This window comes from Lepus europaeus, chromosome 10 (assembly GCF_033115175.1).
Source record: "Lepus europaeus isolate LE1 chromosome 10, mLepTim1.pri, whole genome shotgun sequence".
In the NCBI taxonomy this organism is placed as follows: Eukaryota; Metazoa; Chordata; class Mammalia; order Lagomorpha; family Leporidae; genus Lepus; species Lepus europaeus.
The window spans coordinates 61,996,590-62,015,256 of record NC_084836.1 but is presented as its reverse complement, the minus strand read 5'-3'; positions in this window follow the sequence as shown (position 1 = coordinate 62,015,256).

The window sequence follows — 18,667 nt, the reverse complement described above, 5'->3', positions numbered from 1 at the left end:
CTATAAAATAAGCAAATAGATTCTTTACAAAGGAAGTTAAGCAAGAGTCTCCATACCATAGTTTCAGCTGGTGGTGGGGCACTTTAACATGCTTCTCTGAGTATCGAAAAATGTTCTGTGTGTGGAGGTCAGAGTATAGGCAGTTAGGTATGGTTTCTTCCCAGTTGCTTTCCTCATCACACATTTTATACCTCCAGAATATTAGTGAATCTTAGTGTCTGTTGGCAGAGAGTAAAAGGTCAATTTAAAAGGTCTCTAAGAGAAAGAGATGAGCTCCTGGTACCATATTTTCTTTAGCTTCCTTCTTTATTTTATAATCCCTGAAATGATCATAACTAGACATGGGGCAGTAAATGCTCTCCTTTGGCCCACTCCATAGCCATAAAAAGCCTTTGTTGAGTAAGGCCTCAGGAGGAGGCCTTTCATGTTGAAATGCCTGTGCTCTGATCGCACTGATGAGTCAGCTCTGTCTCCAGCTGGCTATGGGGTCCTTGGAAAAAATATTAATTCCCGTCAAATTCTCCCTCTAGGTCTTCCAGCTAGTGCTCAGTCACAAACAATGGGCTATTCTCCTTTAGCATCTGCTGGTAGAAATCCTTAAGATGCCTTCGTAACTGAATCTTAGTCCAGGAAGCTGTTGACTTTTCTCAACTGGTAATGAAGGTGAACTTGAAGTTGAAACTGTAAGGCACAGAGCTTGATAAATATTTAAGCACCTATCTAATTCCATGAGAGTGTTGTGTGTAGGAGAAAGCAAGCTTTGGCTTGCTCTATTCTTATGGTGCTTCTGACGAGAAAAGTTTCTGATACTCTACCTGCTATTTTGTAGTTCTCTCAGGCAATCGAATGTAAAAATAGTTGAGGCATAGAGGAACAATGAACAGAGAGGTACCCCTGAAGGGTGGACTCTCTCACATTCAAAGGCTTTAACCATTGATGACTTAATAGGGAGCTTCTGCACAAAGTAAGCAATGAAAAAACCAAGGAGGAAACTTAATTAAAAAAGAGAGTTACAGCACAGATCACACCCGCTGTCCTCCGAGACAAGATATGCCATTCCACTGGAGAAAGTAAAGCCAAAGCAAAAAACAGTTGATGCCTTGCCTCTAAGATGCTTGCATGCTTTTTTTTAAAGTTTTTTTTTTAATTTTTTATTTTATTTATTTATTTTTTGACAGTCAGAGTTAGACAGTGAGAGAGAGAGAGCCAGAGAAAGGTCTTCCTTTTCTGTTGGTTCACCCTCCAAATGGCTGCTATGGTCGGCCCTGAGCCAATCCGAAGCCAGGAGCCAGGTGCTTCCTCCTGATCTCCCATGTGAGCCGCAGCACCGGCCTTTTTTTAATTTTTAAGATTTGTATATTTAGAAAGAGTAGCAAGGGGCTGGCGCCGTGGCTCACTTGGTTAATCCTCCGCCTGTGGCACTGACATCCCATATGGGCACCAGGTTCTAGTCCCGGTTGCTCCTCTTCCAGTCCAGCTCTCTGCTGTGGCCCAGGAAGGCAGTGGAGGATGGCCCAAGCGCTTGGGCACCTGCACCCACGTGGGAGACCAGGAAGAAGCACCTGGCTCCTGGCTTCGGATTGGCGCAGTGCCGGCCGTAGCAGCCATTTGGGGGGTGAACCAAAGGAAGGAAGACCTTTCTCTGAATTGGAAAGATTATTTGCTAGAAATAACACTGGAAAAAATCAGCCACATATTGATTTCCACTTCTATTGACTTTAGTTCATTTGTTGTCATGTATTTTTAAAATTTGTTTCTCAAATTTGGAAGCTTCATCAGAGTCTGAATAATTATCTATTTAGTTAGTTAGTTGGAAGTCAGAGTGACAGAGAAAGAGAAAGAGAAAAACTGATCTTCCATTTGCTGGTTCATGCTCCAACTGGGCTGAAGTCAGGAGCCAGAAAATTCATCTGGGTGTCCCACGTGGACAGCAGGGGTCCCAGGACCTGGGCTGGAACCTGCTGCTTTCCAGGAGCATTAGCAGAGAGCTGGATGGGAAGTAGTCTAGCTGGGACTCAAAACGACACTGATGTGGCACGTGGACATCCCAAGCGGCAGCTGCAACCCAATGCCCAACCCTCTAATTCACACTTTTAAAAGAAAATATTAAAATATTTAGTAATAAAAATAACAATAATATTCCTGTTTTTTTAAAAGATTTATTTAGTTAATTGAAATGCTTTCCCAGGCCATAGCAAAGAGCTGGATCAGAAGCGGAGCAGCCAAGACGCAAACCGGCACCCCTATGGTGGCGGCTTTACCCGCTATGCCACAGTGCTGGTCCCAATATGGCTGTTTATTACTTGCCAGATCACATGCTCAAAACTTGGTTACATAATTTCATTCAGTTTTTACAACATTATGAACTAGGTGTTGTCCCTACTTTGTAACTAAAGAAACTGAAGCTTAAAGGAGGAAAGCATCTTGCCAAAGGCTAGGTGTCCAATAAGTTATGAAGCCAGGGTATAACTAGTGGTAACCTATGCACCACCTCTGTGTTGTTAGGTACTTTCTTGGGTAGAGTTACATTCAGCTACATGGAATGGAAATCCAACTATAATTATTTCACCAATAGGGTTTTAGAAGTATTTTTGTTATGTGGAAATGATTAGGGCTTGTGTGTTATATGGAAAAGCCCTTAAGGACTCAGACTTGTAGATTTATCCTCCCTCGCCTTGGGTTTATGCTTTCCCCAGTATTTCGACAGCTTTGTGTTTGTATGCTCATACAGATGTGTTTCAGAAAGTTTTGCACCAAAGTAACCTTTTTTTAAATCTATTTTTATTTTTTGATAGGCAGAATTAGACAGTGAGAGAGAGAGACACACAGAGAGAGTTCTAGACAGTGAGAGGGAGACAGAGAGAAAGATCTTCCTTCAGTTAGTTCACTCCCCTAATGGCTGGTATGGCCGGCGCTGTGCCAATCCGAAGCCAGGAGCCGGGTGCTTCCTCCTGGTCTCCCATGCTGGTGCAGGGACCCAAGCACTTGGGCCATCCTCCACTGCCCTCCTGGGCCACAGCAGAGAGTTGGACTGGAAGAGGAGCAACCGGGACGGAATCCGGCGCCCAACCAGGACTAGAACCCAGGGTCACAGGCGGAGGATTAGCCTAGTGAGCCACGCGCCGGCCTCCAAGGTAAACTTATCTCTTAATTTCACTTACCATGTTTTGCAGCGCCCTGAATTCTAAGAGAAAAGATGTAAGTCACCAACAATAAAGGGTGCCACACAAAAACAAAACTAGACACATGGGATTGCATCAAACCAAGCAATGGCTGCACAGCAAACCATCAACAATATGAAGAGGCAACCAACAGAATGGAAGAAAATTTCTGCAAGCTATTCATCTGACAAGAGACTGATATCCAGAGTATGTAAGGAACTCAGACAATCAACACCTAAATAATGATCCTTAGAAAATTAACACATAGATTTCTCAAGAGAAGAAATACAAGCAGTGGCTGGTGCTGTGGTGCAGCAGATTAAAACCCCGGCCTGCCATGCTGGCAACCCAGATGGGTACCAGTTTGAGTCCTGGATGCTCCACTTCTGATCTAGCTCTCTGTTGTGGCCTGGGAAAGCAGTAGAAGATGGCCCAAGTGCTTGGGCCCCTGCACCCACGTGGGAGACCCAGAAGAAGCTCCTGGCTCCTGGCTTTGGATCAGTTCAGCTCTGGCTGTTGCAGCCATTTAGGGCTGTGAACCAGCAGATGGAAGATCTCTCTCTCTCTTTCTGGCTCTATCTCACACTGTAACTCTTTCAAATAAAATAAAACTTCTTTAAAAAAAAGAAATACAAGCAGCCAAAAAGTATACAAAAACCTATGCAATGTCACTGTCCACCAGGGAAATGCAAATGAAAACTACAGTGAGGTATTTCACCCCATTTATGAAGTTATTATTTTAAAAAAGGAAAAATAACAAATGCTGGCAAGAGATACAAGGGAAGGGAACCCTCTTATACTGTTGGTGGGGGCATAAAATAGTCTAGTCATTATGGAGAACAATATAAAGTTTCCTCACAAGCTCAAACTAGAGGGAACAAACCCAAAAATAGATCAGCCATATGATCCAGTTATCCCGTTTCTGAGCATATATTTAAAATAAATGAAATCAGTCTACCATTTTCATTGCAGAACTATTCACAATAGCCAAGATATGGAATTAACCTAGGTTCCCAGTGATGCATGAACAAATAAAGAAAATTTGGCATATACTATATATACAGTGGAATATTATTTAGCCACAAAAGAATATCATTTATGACAATTTATTTATGACAATTTATGACACTTATTTATGACATAATTTGTGACAATTTATGTAGTTTATGACAAAATGAATAAAACCAAAGGGGCATTATATTAAATGAATAAACCACACATGGAAAGACAAAAATGGCATATTCTCTCTTGCCATGGGGAAGCAAGAAAAGTTTATTTCAAAGTAGAAAAGAATAGAAGAGCAATTATTAGAGACTAGGAAGGGGGAGGAGGAAAGACAAAAGTTGGATAATGGATACCAAAATATAATCAGAGAGGAAGGTAAGTGCTAGTGTTCTAAAGCCCAGAGGAATGAATATGGTTCACAATATACATTTTTTCTCTTTTTCTCTCCTGACAATTTAACAGTTTGTCTAATCAGAAATTAACATTGTTGAAGTAGAGGTCATACCTAATATGTTCTACTTCATGTAACAATCCATGGTAGATGAGCATTTATTGTTATTGAATGCATATGCAGAATAAAACTAGGGGCCCATGAATGCAACCATATTTATTGTGAAAGGAGTTGGAAAGGAATTGTGAAAAGGAATTGGAAAATTCATTTCCACCATTATTTCAGACTATTCTGGTCATACAGACTGGCAGATAAGCTGATGTTTTTGGAAGTTCAAATGAACTATTTCTACTGTTGATTACTGTGACACAGTAGAATAGAATGCATGGCTATCATTTTATGATTCACATTTTTACATGATTGCAGAGGCATGTTTATGTATACAGTTTCTATGCCTGCTGAGGACCCATCAACTGCAAAGAAACACCATAATAAGAAAAACAAATTCATTTCGTAGAAATTCTGAAACAGCTGAATGCAATCTTAGAAATTTATTCCCATTGGCTACTGCTCATTTATACTGGCATAGCAAGTTTCCCAATAGTTTTTATTCTTTATTTATGATGCATTTTCTGCTTTTGCTTCATGCTGTGTCACAGCAAGTAATCTTGCTTTGCAATGCAATATGTCAAAGAGCTATGAGACGAATCCCTAATGCAATCCTTTCCAGAGTGGAATCCAGGACTCCTGTGGGCACCCCAGGACTTCACGTGAAGTTGTCACAGCTGAAAATGTTATCTATGTTGGGAAAAGCTAAAGAGAGATTGGGTGGGGAGAGAAGAGTGTAGAAGGGACTGTGGGTTATGGGGAGAAGAAAATGGACTAAAAATTATTTATTGGAAAAAGGAAACATGCAGGGTTCTAGAGAAAGACCTAAATAGAAATAAACTTCGGCTATAAAAGTAAGAAAAATACAGAGTAGCCACAAAAATGATGCAGCTTTATTCACTGGAAATCTTAGAATAAAGTCACAAGAGAATACACTGTACCTCTTGGAATACAGTGGTGAGACAGTATAGTGGAGGGCTACAGATGGAAAGTCTGCCCTTGGGAACCACACAGGAAACAAATACAAGCCAGCCCTGACCTGGTGCTATTTCTCATGGGTTCTCACTGATTCTGTCCAGGTGGGTTCTTCCAGCTCATACTGGGTATGGTATGCTCGAGTCATGGGTCTGCCATACTTTCTGCTTTACACATCACCCTTTCCCGTCACAGTTCTCACTGCCTCCATTTCTTCTTCCTCAATGGCAGGCAGTTATCAGGTGGAGGGGAAATTATAGGTTACCAGTTTTCACATAAAGGGTAAGACTGACAGCTTTGTAAATGAAAGCCATCTCGGCGATCCAGCGATCCAGAGCTTTTTTTGGACAGACAGAATTAGACAGTGAGAGAGAGAGAGACAGAGAGAAAGGTCTTCCTTTTTCCGTTGGTTCACCCCCCAATGGTTTCTGTGGCCGGTGTGCTGAGGCTGGCGCACCGCGCTGATCTGAAGCCAGGAGCCAGGTGCTTCTCCCAGTCTCCCATGCAGGTGCAGGGCCTAAGCACCTGGGCCATCCTCCACTGCCCTCCCGGGCTACAGCAGAGAGCTGGATTGGAAGAGGAGCAACTGGGACGGAATCCGGCGCCCTGACCGGGACTAGAACCCGGGGTGCCGGTGCTGCAGGTAGAGGATTAGCCTATTGAGCCGTGGCGCCGGCTGATCCAGAGCTTTTCATTCAGCTCAAGTATTAATGTCTTTTCTTTATTTCTTTAAAAAATTTATTAAGAGACAAAGAGACACATACATAAAGATACACACTTACAGAGAGAGACAGAGAGCTCATCTTCTGATTTGTTCCCCAAATATCCCCAATAGCTGAACTTGGGTCAGGGTTGAAGCCAGGAGCCAGGAAATCAATCCAGGCCTTTTGTGTGGGTGGCAAGAAACTGACTATTGAGCCATCATTGCAGCCTTTGAAGATCTGCATGGGCAGAAAGCTGGAGCCTGGAGCTGGAGCTCGGACTTGAACCCAGGCACTCCAGTTTGGAGCTTAGGTGTCTTAATCATTAGGCAAAGGGCCCTCTCCAGGACATTTTTTCCTTTGTGACAATTCAGAAAGAACCAGCTGTCTTAACATTAGCTTCTGATGCATATGCATGTTAAAGGATTGCCACACAAACTTGAATATTCTTGAGCAGTAACATCCAAAAACAGGAGACAAATTAAATCATGATGGGAAATCAGGTTCTTTGGCTTTCCATGGACACTTTTTTCCAAGCGAATGGCAAAGGTTGATACAATGGTTGAAACATGCTAGCTTTTGTGTGTGTGTGTGTGTGTGTTTTATTTGACAGGTAGAGTTATAGACAGTGAGAGAGAGAGACAGAGAGAAAGGTCTTCTTTCCGTTGGTTCACGCCCCAGTGGCTGCTATGGCCGGCACTGCGCCAATCCGAAGCCAGGAGCCAGGCACCTCTTCCTGGTCTCCCATGGGGGTGCAGGGCCCAAGCACCTGGGCCATCCTCCACTGGCTTCCAGGGCCACAGCAGAGAGCTGGCCTGGAAGAGGAGCAACTGGGACCAGAACCCGGTGCCCATATGGGATGCCGGCACCACAGGCAGAGGATTAACCAAGTGAGCCATGGCGCCAGCCCTAGCATGCTAGCTTTTATGGATGTCAACCACTAACAGCATTTTACCTTGCCCATGGGATGGAGAAAAGTCAAAGATTGGATTTTTGGTGATGGTATTTTAGGAGCAATCAGGGTGCAGCTGGGTTTAGGGGACTCTTGCAAATGTATGATGGATGTTGCTTTTGAAAAAGCAATGTCTGGAGAAAAAGAACTTCAAATGAGTCTGCAGAATAAACAAGAGTTAACACAATTAGACAGAAGATGGAGGGTCTGGAGTGAGTGGGGAAGAACATTCCCGACATTGGTAACAGTGTGCCTATAGGAAGACAGGTCTGTGGTAAGCTTGGCAGAGCTGCTAGCTCTTTGGACAGCTGGGCTGTGGTGTACAACGGGGGCCCATGTAGAGATGAGGATGATGACAAAGGTCATCATCAAAGGGATTGTGAACAATCTGTGAAAAGATTCTGGGAGTCACATGAAGAGCTTTAGTGCTCATTTTGATGACAGTGAGGATTCCACGATAGCTGTTAACCAGAGATCTTTTGTCGCTGGAGATGTGTCTTGAAATATTCTTCCACAATATAGGGAGCGATGTGGAAACCAGGTGAGGTAAATGAAAGGGAGGAGGGTTCAGAAGATCTCGGAGAAATCCAGCAAAAAAGAGTGGAGGTCTGAACTTGGCCAGGATCTTGAAGATCTATGTCGCTAAAAATCCTCACTCTTCCCTCCAAAAAATAACAGAACAAAATTAGTGATCAAACAACAACCATCCTACTATTGTTGTTGTGGGTTATGAGACATGGGGTTGTGGGAGGCTTGCAGGAATGATGGTCTAGGCTGTTTGATGGCGGGGCTGGCAGCTGGGCTGACTTGATCAGCAAGAGATACCTGGGTGGTCCACGGAGCCTCTTGTCTGGGGCCTAGTTTTTTTTCTCCCTATGGCATCTGCTGGCTCCCTCCTTGCAGATGTACAAGCAAGTATTAATATACCTTTACTCTGTATTCTCAAAATAGTATCCATGTCCTCTTACTACAGAACTTATCCTATTGATTACATTTTTTATATATGAGGGCACTTCAAAAAGTTTGTGGAAAGTGGAATTAAAATTTTAAAATACCCTTACAGTGTTATATGCAAGGTCGATATTATAACACAGTTTCTCTTTTTATCATTGTCGATCTGGAAACTAAAACTACTCAAATCTGTTCTACCTCAATTGAATATAATAGTAATAAAATATACACAGTGTTACAGTGTTTCTTACATAAATATTTTTATTAAAAGTTTATTTATTTATTTATTTGGGAAGCAGAGTGGCAGAGAGAGAGAGAGAAGGAGGCAGAGACAGGGAGAAAGAGGGAGAGATAGAGAGAGAGAGATCCATCTTCATCCACTGGTACATTCACCCAAATGGCCAAAACAGCCAGGTCTGATCCAGGCTAAAGCCAGAAGTCAGAAACACCATCCAGGTCTCCTACAAGGGAGGCAGAGGCCCAAAACCTGGACCATCTTCTATTGCCATCTCAGGCATGTTAACCGGCAGCTGTATTGGAAGTGTAGCAGCCTGGACTCATATCTGCCCTCTGATGTGGGATGCAGGTGTCATAAGTGGTGACTTAACCCACTATGCTAAAACACTGGCCCCATCTTACTTAAACGTTTGATATCCATTTATTAAATTGGCATCAGGGTATAATTTGAATTGGATACCAGTGTAATAAATGACAGAGGTAAAAAGTTTTAATTTTTCCCCTATAAAAAGTAATGTTGTTTTGACTACTAGTGATAAGATTATTAAGCATCAGTGTGAAATTCCAGAGTTGACCAATTTTATTTGGAGTAATCAAAGAGATGGAATTGACCTCCATTGATATTTGCTGCCTTTTATGTCCTTGATTCTATTTTTTTATTTTAATGAACCTTATAGCAAACAACTTTTGGAATGATATTTTATATAAAAAGCAGGTATATGAATAAACTCAGATGAACATTTATTGCTGTCTAGGGAGATATGCCTTTTAATATCAGAGTATTTTGGTTGATTAACTAATAGAATTCTATTTATAGCTCCCTCCCACATATTTGCTTCTATTTAATGACTGGAGAAGGAAGACAGTAGCACAGCAATGAAATTTTTAATGATGTTGAATTTGGTGAGTTGGCAAGCAACTATAGGAATAGAAAAACGACCTAAATGGGCCTAAAGAACTTAGAAAGCTGAGCGAAAGAGAAAGTTAGATCCAAACAGGAATTAAATGCAGATTAAGACATCTGGAGAGAGGCATTAGACACAGACATTCAGGAGGCAGGTAAAATCATAAAGGCTGTGAGAAAGCAGTGCGGAGGTAACAGCACATCCGCTATTTCATTATGGAGAGGCAACATAATGACTAAGTCACTTTTGTGTCTCCAATTTTGAATCCCTCTACAGAAAAGTGATAGATTATGTATCTCTTGAAAGAACTTAACTATTCCAGAAACTTCAATGGAAGTGCCATATAATTACCAGAAAGAAGAAACTGCCTACCATTATATCACATGATCTCCACCTGCTTCTCCCATTTGTTTCACCCTGGAAAAGGAAGCATTCCAAGGGAGCTAGTAATGTGATGAATGAGAAAAACAGCCATAGTTCGAGTCACCGAGAATGTCAACACCCTTCCCCGGCTTTGGATTTCCCACCCCCATTATTTAAAAATAGCCCTCTGTAAATATTAAACTGTATGGCAGATATGGGAACCAAGGGTCTATGTCTAGCAGTTGACTGTAAAAGGAGACTGCACCATGTACATTTTCAGAAAGTTATGACTGAGGGAAATTCCAAACGTTCATGAAAGTATAGTGCATTCGTTCGGAGTATTTCCACATACCTAATTTCTAGCTTGTCAGCTCACGTCCTACCTTGTCTCTTCTATACACACTCATATGCACTTGATCCTGTCACACCATGGGTTGTTTTGAAGCAAATCTGAAACATCGTTTAGTATATCAAAATGTACACACTCACACACACGTACACTCACACACACACTCACACACACACTCACACACACATTCACACACACATTCACACACACACGCAACCTTTTGCAGCATTATAACCATTATCAGTGCTTCCCTAGTAATATCATCTTACTCTTCACATCCTCAGGGTTCAGCCTGGTTACCATTTAGTAAATGTCTTTTTATAATTGAATGAGGAAGATACATTCCCTCTTAATCAATTTATTAGTTCAAGGGCAAACGTTGCTACTGTCCAGTTTATTGCTGCCCCTCTAGAGCTCTCAAAACTCATCCTAAGGCTTTCTCCCCTGTGTAAACATCTATAATATTCCTAAATAGAGTTTTTATTACTTGTACCTTTATTTTACTGCTGTGCTTTCTCAATGTTTTTGAGCACTACCAAATGTATTGGGCATTGTTCTGACACTTTGCATGGACAAATATTTGATCTTTTAAGGAAGAAGAAACAGAATTACATTGGGGTAAATAAATAGCTTACCCTGTGCATGTGCATGCAATGGCTAGCTCTAGGATTTGAAATTCGAATTCTAGAGTCCCTGCTTTTCATCAGTGCTCTTTATCTTTATATTGCACTATTAATAAAGTGCCTGAGAAGGAAGATGGGGGGAGGGAGAAAGAGAGAGGGAGAGGGAGAGGGAGAGGGAAAGGGAAAGGGAGAGGGAGAGAGAGAGAGAGAATGGATGGGGAAAAGAAGGCAGGTAGACAGGCAAGTATGTGTTTCTGAGATTATTCAGAAAAAGAAAAGAGGTAGGAAACGATTATTCACAAGTGTGTTTCTGCTCATCTTATTTGCTTTTCTTAAGAACCTGAAAGGCAGATATGCTGCCCATCTTGAATAGAGGACTGTGTGTCCTACAGGGGAGCAGACTTGCAGAAACTGGTAGATCTAATTCCACTCCCTGTTATTAGCCACCAGAAATGTTTGTCTTTTGATATGATGTGGGGCCCATGGAAAGCTGATCCACATGGATGATTTGGCAGGGGCAAGGGAGGCCACTTATGGTCAGGGAAAACCATGTGTGTGGTGCAGAGAAGGGTGTCAGAGGGGAATGAAGACAGGCCAAGACTTCACTCATTCTCTGTTTCTCTCTCTTGCATTTGATTCACTACCCCAGATTGTAGCCCTGGAGTCAGTTACTCCTAAAAGAAACACACTACCACCAAAAAACTACCTCTTACAAGGTGATAACAAGTGCAAGGTGACTCTGGGGGGAAATTTATTATGTCTAAGCCACAACCAATCTGAAGTAACAGCCCAGCCTCACTAAATCTCTCAGAACTCTCCTTGATCCTTAGTAGCTTTTGTCACATGTTATACTACCATATTTAAATATTTCCCCTTAATTGTCATCATAGCCATATTATAAACTCTAAAATGGCAGGAACCATGTCTGTTTTGTTCACTAGCATGTATGCATCACTTATGGCAGTTTGTAAAGCATTACCAATTATTCAAACTATACCATGAATAAATGCATGCATGACAACAATATGTTAATCGTTTTATCCCTCCAAGAACATACATGCCATTTCACAGTGTGAAAATGTGAAAATGTAACTGTATAGAAATGATGTCCTAATAACTATCCATTTTTAGCTGAAAAGCAATTGAATATTGTCCTTTATGCACTATTTTATATTGTACTTTTATAATTATTAGAGTAAAAACCAATTTAAGGCCGGCGCTGTGGCTTAACAGGCTAATCCTCCGCCTTGCGGCGCCGGCTCACCGGGTTCTAGTCCCGGTCGGGGTGCCGGATTCTATCCCGGTGGCCCCTCTTCCAGGCCAGCTCTCTGCTATGGCCCGGGAAGGCAGTGGAGGATGGCCCAGGTCTTTGGGCCCTGCACCCCATGGGAGACCAGGAGAAGCACCTGGCTCCTGGCTTCGGATCAGCACGATGCGCTGGCCGCAGCGGCCATTGGAGGGTGAACCAACGGCAAAAAGGAAGACCTTTCTCTCTGTCTCTCTCTCTCACTATCCACTCTGCCTGTCAAAAAAATAAAAAAAATAAATTAAAAAAAATAAATTTAAGGAGGAGGAAAATGAACACAAATGCCCTAGGGATGATTGCACATGCACAATGTTAGATATCTTTTTAATCATGAAATGTATAAAGAAATCTTAGAGCCTATGTAATCCAATTCCTTTTTTCTTCACCATTTTAGAGATTAAGCTAAACACTTTATGCATGATTATGATTAATTAATAGTGAAACTGGACCAGATTGAAGGATCTTCCTTTTCAGCCCAGTACTTTCCCTTTAATTTATTCTTCCCACATTATCACAAGCAACTCAGTTTTAACATTTCTTTGTTTATAGAGGCTAAAATCTGAACACTTGACAATGTATCTCCAAGTGTGAGGTTTAACTTAAACTTACTTTTCCAAGCAAGCATCACACAAGTTCCAACTGTGCGAAGCAGAAACAACCTGAGCTTTTCTTCTAAGCATCATTTAAACTCTCCATTTGAAGTCATGCACAATAAACCATTTATTCATGGATATAACTTTCCTGGTGTCCAATTTCTCACATATGTGATTCCATTTCAAAAACACAATGAACTATTTTCATGGTAATGTAACATTACAATACTGCTAGTGGTTCACAAACAGGAAAAGTCCCACATCAGACCACTGGAGGATTCACACACAAATCTGAATTGCAGATCTAATATTTCATTATTGTGACAGACATTGCAAATTAACAAACATGTTGTTTTGGAGGAGAATCAAAGCCATACTAGTTAGCACTAAAGAGAAGTGAACCCAAAATAGCTTGACAAGTAATTCAAATGTTATGTAAAAGTCAGATCTGTTTAAAAATTAATTTCTCCCAATAACTTACTACAATTTTCACTTTGCAAATCACTGTGGGAATAATTTGTGGGGCTTCACTCCCTTGGGTTAACACTTTGGAAGAAATTACAGTGTCCAAGTAAGACATAAGAAAGGAATACCTTATTTAACCTAATAATTCTAAGTTAATAAATAAAATCAGTATCTTGGGCTTTTCTTCACAGTTTCCATTCCTTCCTTGTTAGTGAATTATGTCCATTAGAGCCTTCAAAAATTTCTTGAAAAATACATACTATGAAAAAACTGTGAAAAAGTTTTTGCCACCAAAATAATCTTATCTTTCAATTCCATTTTTCCACAAACATTTTGAAGTCCCATTTTACTAACTGCTTGCGTGGACTGGTTTATTAGTACTCCAGGGCAGGAGGTGCAGGTCCACTTTCACTTTCTAGCCATCCCTATCAAAGTTGGTGTTTCTGTTGCAGCCAAATTGATTGTCTGCATGGAAGGGTCTGAAATGTGTTTCAGGGGCCTTCAAAAACTTAGCTAAATCTCTTGGCGTTCCAGAGAGGAAAGAGAAACAGAGGGAGATCAAGAGAAGTTTTTATTTATTTATTTATTTAATTTTTTAAAGATTTATTCATTTATTTGAAAGGCAGAGTTACAGAGAGACGGGGGGAGGGGGGGTGTCCTTTAATCCACTGGTTCACTTCCCAGTTGGCTGCAATGGCAGGAGCTGATCTGAAGCCAGGAGCCAGGAGCTTCTTCTGGGTCTCCCATGTGGGTGCAGGGGCCCAAGGACTTGGGCCATTTTCTACTGCTTTCCTAGGCCATAGCAGAGAGCGGCTGGGATTCAAATCGGCGCCCATATGGGATGCCGGCACTGCAGGCTTTAACCCACTGTGCCACAGCATCAACCCCAGAGAATTTTTTTATTTTAGGTAGAGTCTACAGACTAGGTGAACTCGTAGATATCTTCTTCCTGAATCTCCCTGACGAATGGTACAGCAGATGTTTTAATCTACTTAATTCCTGTTGGTGAAACCAATTCACCCTTTCAGAAAGCTTCTGCCTCATACTTTTGTCTTCTGGGACACCACAGAACAAGCCCAGCGCCCATTTGTTATCTAACAACCTGTCAAACATACGAGGACCACGACTATGGTTCTTGGCATCTCTTCATAAGGTGAATGCAGTTACTGTTACAGGCAAAGGAGGGCAGGCAGAAAGCTGCCCTGGTAGGGGATTGCCTCTGACCTGGAAGCAAGAAAAGAAGAGACTTGGTGTTGCCAGGCAGGGAAGCTGGCACTGAGTTCCTGATTCAGCCTTGACGCTGGTCTCTGCGGGCTCTCCCCACCTACACTCACAGGCAGAGTGGATGGGCTTAAGAAATCGAACAGCAAATTGATTGCAAAGAGTCAGCAAAAGAGAATGGGGGATGATGAAGGAAAGAAGTAAGAGGAACTCAGGGGAGAGGCTCCATTCTATAACAGAATAAAATGAGCAAATACTAAAATGCATAGCTAACTACTAGCAAAACATTAGGAATTCGCATTAATATCAGTGGCTTATAAGGTGGTATCTTGAGAGATAATGATGGTTTCCAATATGTGAATATTTCTGTAAAACATCATTAACCTTGTTATAAACTACATTTCTGAGATTTTACTACATCAAATCATTCATTTAGAAACATTTATACAACGTTTAGAAGGGTTTGTCACTGCTGAAGAAGGTGAGAAGACATTTTGAGAAAAAATGAATACGTTAATACTTTTGTTCTTGAAGTGCCCACAGTCTATTTTTTAGCAGCAGATATACACAGATAAATTGCTAATATCTCTGTGTAATCGTCTTACAGAGATATGAAGAAAGTGATGTGGGAGGACAGACCCCAGGGCAGAGTCCTGACAGTGCTGCTCAACTTTCACTGAGGACCTAACAGTGAACTGACTACAGATTATCAAACTAAAAAAGAGGGGGTAGGGAGGATTATTCCAGGAAGTGGCAAGAGCGGTGGTGCAGGCAGCATTACAAAAAGAAGTGCTCCCAGGAACTGAGAACAATTCTGTGAGACAGGAGAGGGGCAAAAAAAGATCATTTGAAAAGTGGGCTGGATTGGTAAGAGTTTTGTTTGCCAAACCGAAGCGTTGGACTCTTTATTTGATAATTAACAGGGAAGAAGAGATTTTTGTTTTGATTTTTAAATTGTGGGAGGTGATCAGTTTTATTTTCTAAATTCAAAAAAATATTTTAAAATGAGAGAAGATGTAAGGGACAAAAAACACCAAGAGACTATTTCTGCAACTCTAAAGAGAGATACGCAGTTTTGAACTGGAAAGCAGTGACAGTGAAGTTGGAGAAAACATAACTTAAAAAGACTTTTCTAGGGCAGACGTAGTGGCACAGTGGGTTAAGCTGCTGCTCGACTTGCTTGCATCCCACACTGGAGTGGCCTGGACCCTTGGCACCCACATGGGAGACCTACATGAAATTTCAAACTCCTGGCTACAGCCTGGCTCAGCTCTGGTTGTTGCATGTATCTGGGGAGAGAATCAAGGGATGGAAGATCTTTCTGTCTCTGGCTTTCACTGTCTGTCACTCCGCCTTTAAAGTACATGAAAATAAAAAGTAAATAATTTTTTTAAAAAGAGTCATTTCTGATGCAAAACTTAGATTTGCTATCTCAGTGGATACCGATGATGACAAAGGCAAATAAGTTTGTTCAGACTTCTGAAATAGGAGCCTGGGGGGAGGTTTTCAGTCTTACCCTGACTTAGATTATATGAAGCTAAAGTATCTGCAGAAACTACATTTGCAGCACCTAAGTACATCCAAGTAGAGACTATTATAAGTGTGCAGTGTTTTTGTCTGCAGAGTGCATAGACAAGCACCAAGTCCAATTTGTGTGTTGTCCAATAGCACTGCGTCTAAGGAGGCACCAAAGGCACCATAGACCTAGGAGAGGTTTTCAAACAGCCCATGGAAAGGCATATTATTGCAAAGCTATGCATGGGTTGAAATTTTTTGCACCCAAACTTTGAATGCTATTTTTCCACGAACTTTTGAAGAATCTTCCTATCTATACAGCCAAGTCTTAGAACCTCCCTGTCTCAACATGCTCTGGGGCCCCCAGAGGATGCTTCTTCCCCCACCTATCCCTCTCTTTCAGAAGTCAGATTCTTGCCTGTCTTCTGCACTGAACCTGATGTTGCCACCTCACCTGCAGGTACGCTGCCAGGATACTCGGGGAATAGTCGTAGAACAAAAATATAAATCAAGATTATGATGCGCAACTTTCCTATAATTCTTTTTTTTAAAAATTTGAATTAAACTTTTATTTAATGAATATAAATTTCCAAAGTACAGCTTATGGGTTACAATGGCTTCCCCCTCCCAAAACTAACCTCCCACCCGCAACCCTCCCCTTTCCCGCTCCCTCTCCCCTTCCAATCACATCATGATTCATTTTCAATTCTCTTTATATACAGAAGATCAGTTTAGTACACATTAGGTAACGATTTCAACAGTTTGCCCCCATACAGCAACACATAGTGAAAAAAAATACTGTTGGAGTACTAGTTATAGCATTAAATAAGAGTGTACAGCACATTAAAGACAGAGATCCTACATAATATTTTTTTAAAAAAATTAATTAATTTTCTATGCCATTTCCAATTTAACACCAGGGTTTTTTTTTTTTTTTTTCATTTCCAATTATCTTTATATACAGGAGATCGATTCAGTATATAATTAGTAAAGATCACATCAGTTTGTACCCACGCAGAAACACAAAGTGTAAAAATACTGTTTCAGTACTAGTTGTAGCATCACTGCACATTAGATAACACATTAAGGACAGATCCCACATGGGATGTAAGTACACAGTGACTCCTGTTGCTGACTTAACAATTTGACACTCCTGTTCATGGCGTCAGTAATCTCCCTAGGCTCTAGTCACGAGTTGCCAGGGCTATGGAAGCCTTTAGAGTTCGCTGACTTTGATCTTATTCCAATAGGGTCATAGTCAAAGTGGAAGTTCTCTCCTCCCTTCAGAGAAAGGTACTTCCTTCTTTGATGGCCCCGTTCTTTCCACTGGGATCTCACTCACAGAGATCTTTCACTTAGGTCTTCTTTTTTTTTTTCTTTTCCATGGTGTCTTGGCTTTCCATGCCTACAATACTCTCATGGGCTCTTCCGCCAGATCCGAATGCCTTAAGGGCTGATTCTGAGGCCAGAGTGTTGTTTAGGACGTCTGCCATTCTATGAGTCTGCTGTGTATCCCATTTCCCATGTTGGATCTTTCTCTCCCTTTTTGATTCTATCAGTTAGTATTAGCAGACACTTGTCTTGTTTGTGTGATCCCTTTGATTCTTAGACCTATCAGAGCCATCGGTTGTGAACTGAAATTAATCACTTGGACTAGTGAGATGGCATTGGTACATGCCACCTTGGTGGGATTGTATTGGAATCCCCTGGTACATTTCTAACTCCATCATTTGCAGCAAGTCAGATTGTGCATGTCCCAAATTGTATATCTCCTCCCTTTCTTTTTCTACTCTTAAATTTAACAGGGATCACTTTTCAGTTAAAATTTAAACACCTAAGAATAATTGTGTGTTAATTACAGAGTTCAACCACTAGTACTAGAACAACAACAACAACAACAAATACTAAAAAGGATAAAGTATTACATTGTACATCTAGAGCCAGGACAAGAGCTGATCAGGTCATAGTTTCTTATAGTGTCCATTTCACTTCAACAGGTTTCCCCTTTGGTGCTCAGTTGTCACCGATCAGGGAAAACAAATGAAATTTGTCTCTTTGGGACTGGCTTAATTCACTCAGCATGATGTTTTCCAGATTCCTCCATCTTGTTGCAAATGACTGGGTTTCATTGTTCCTTACTGCTGTATAGTATTCTATGGAGTACATGTCCCATAATTTCTTTATCCAGTCTACTGTTGATGGGCATTTGGGTTGGTTCCAGGTCTTAGCTATTGTGAATTGAGCTGCAATAAACATTAATGTGCAGATGGCTTTTTTATTAGCCAAATTAATTTCCTTTGGGTAAATTCCAAGGAGTGGGATGGCTGGGTTGTATGGTAGGGTTATGTTCAGGTTTCTGAGGAATCTCCAGACTGACTTCCATAGTGGCTTAACCAGTTTGCATTCCCACCAACAGTGGGTTAGTGTCCCTTTTTCCCCACATCCTCTCCAGCATCTGTTGTTGGTAGATTTCTGATTGTGAGCCATTCTCACCGGGGTGAGGTGAAACCTCATTGTGGTTTTGATTTGCATTTCTCTTATTGCTAGTGATCTTGAACATTTTTTCATGTGTCTGTTGGCCATTTGGATTTCCTCTTTCGAAAAATGTCTATTGAGGTCCTTGGCCCATCTCTTAAGTGTGTTGTTTGTTCTGTTGTTGTGGATTTTCTTGATTTCTTTGTAGATTCTGGTTATCAACCCTTTATCTGTAGTATAGTTTGCGAATATTTTTTCCCATTCTGTTGGTTGCCTCTTCACTTTCCTGACTGTTTCTTTTGAAGTACAGAAACTTCTCAATTTGATGCAATCCCAAATGTTAATTTTTTTACTGCCTGTACTCCTGGGTC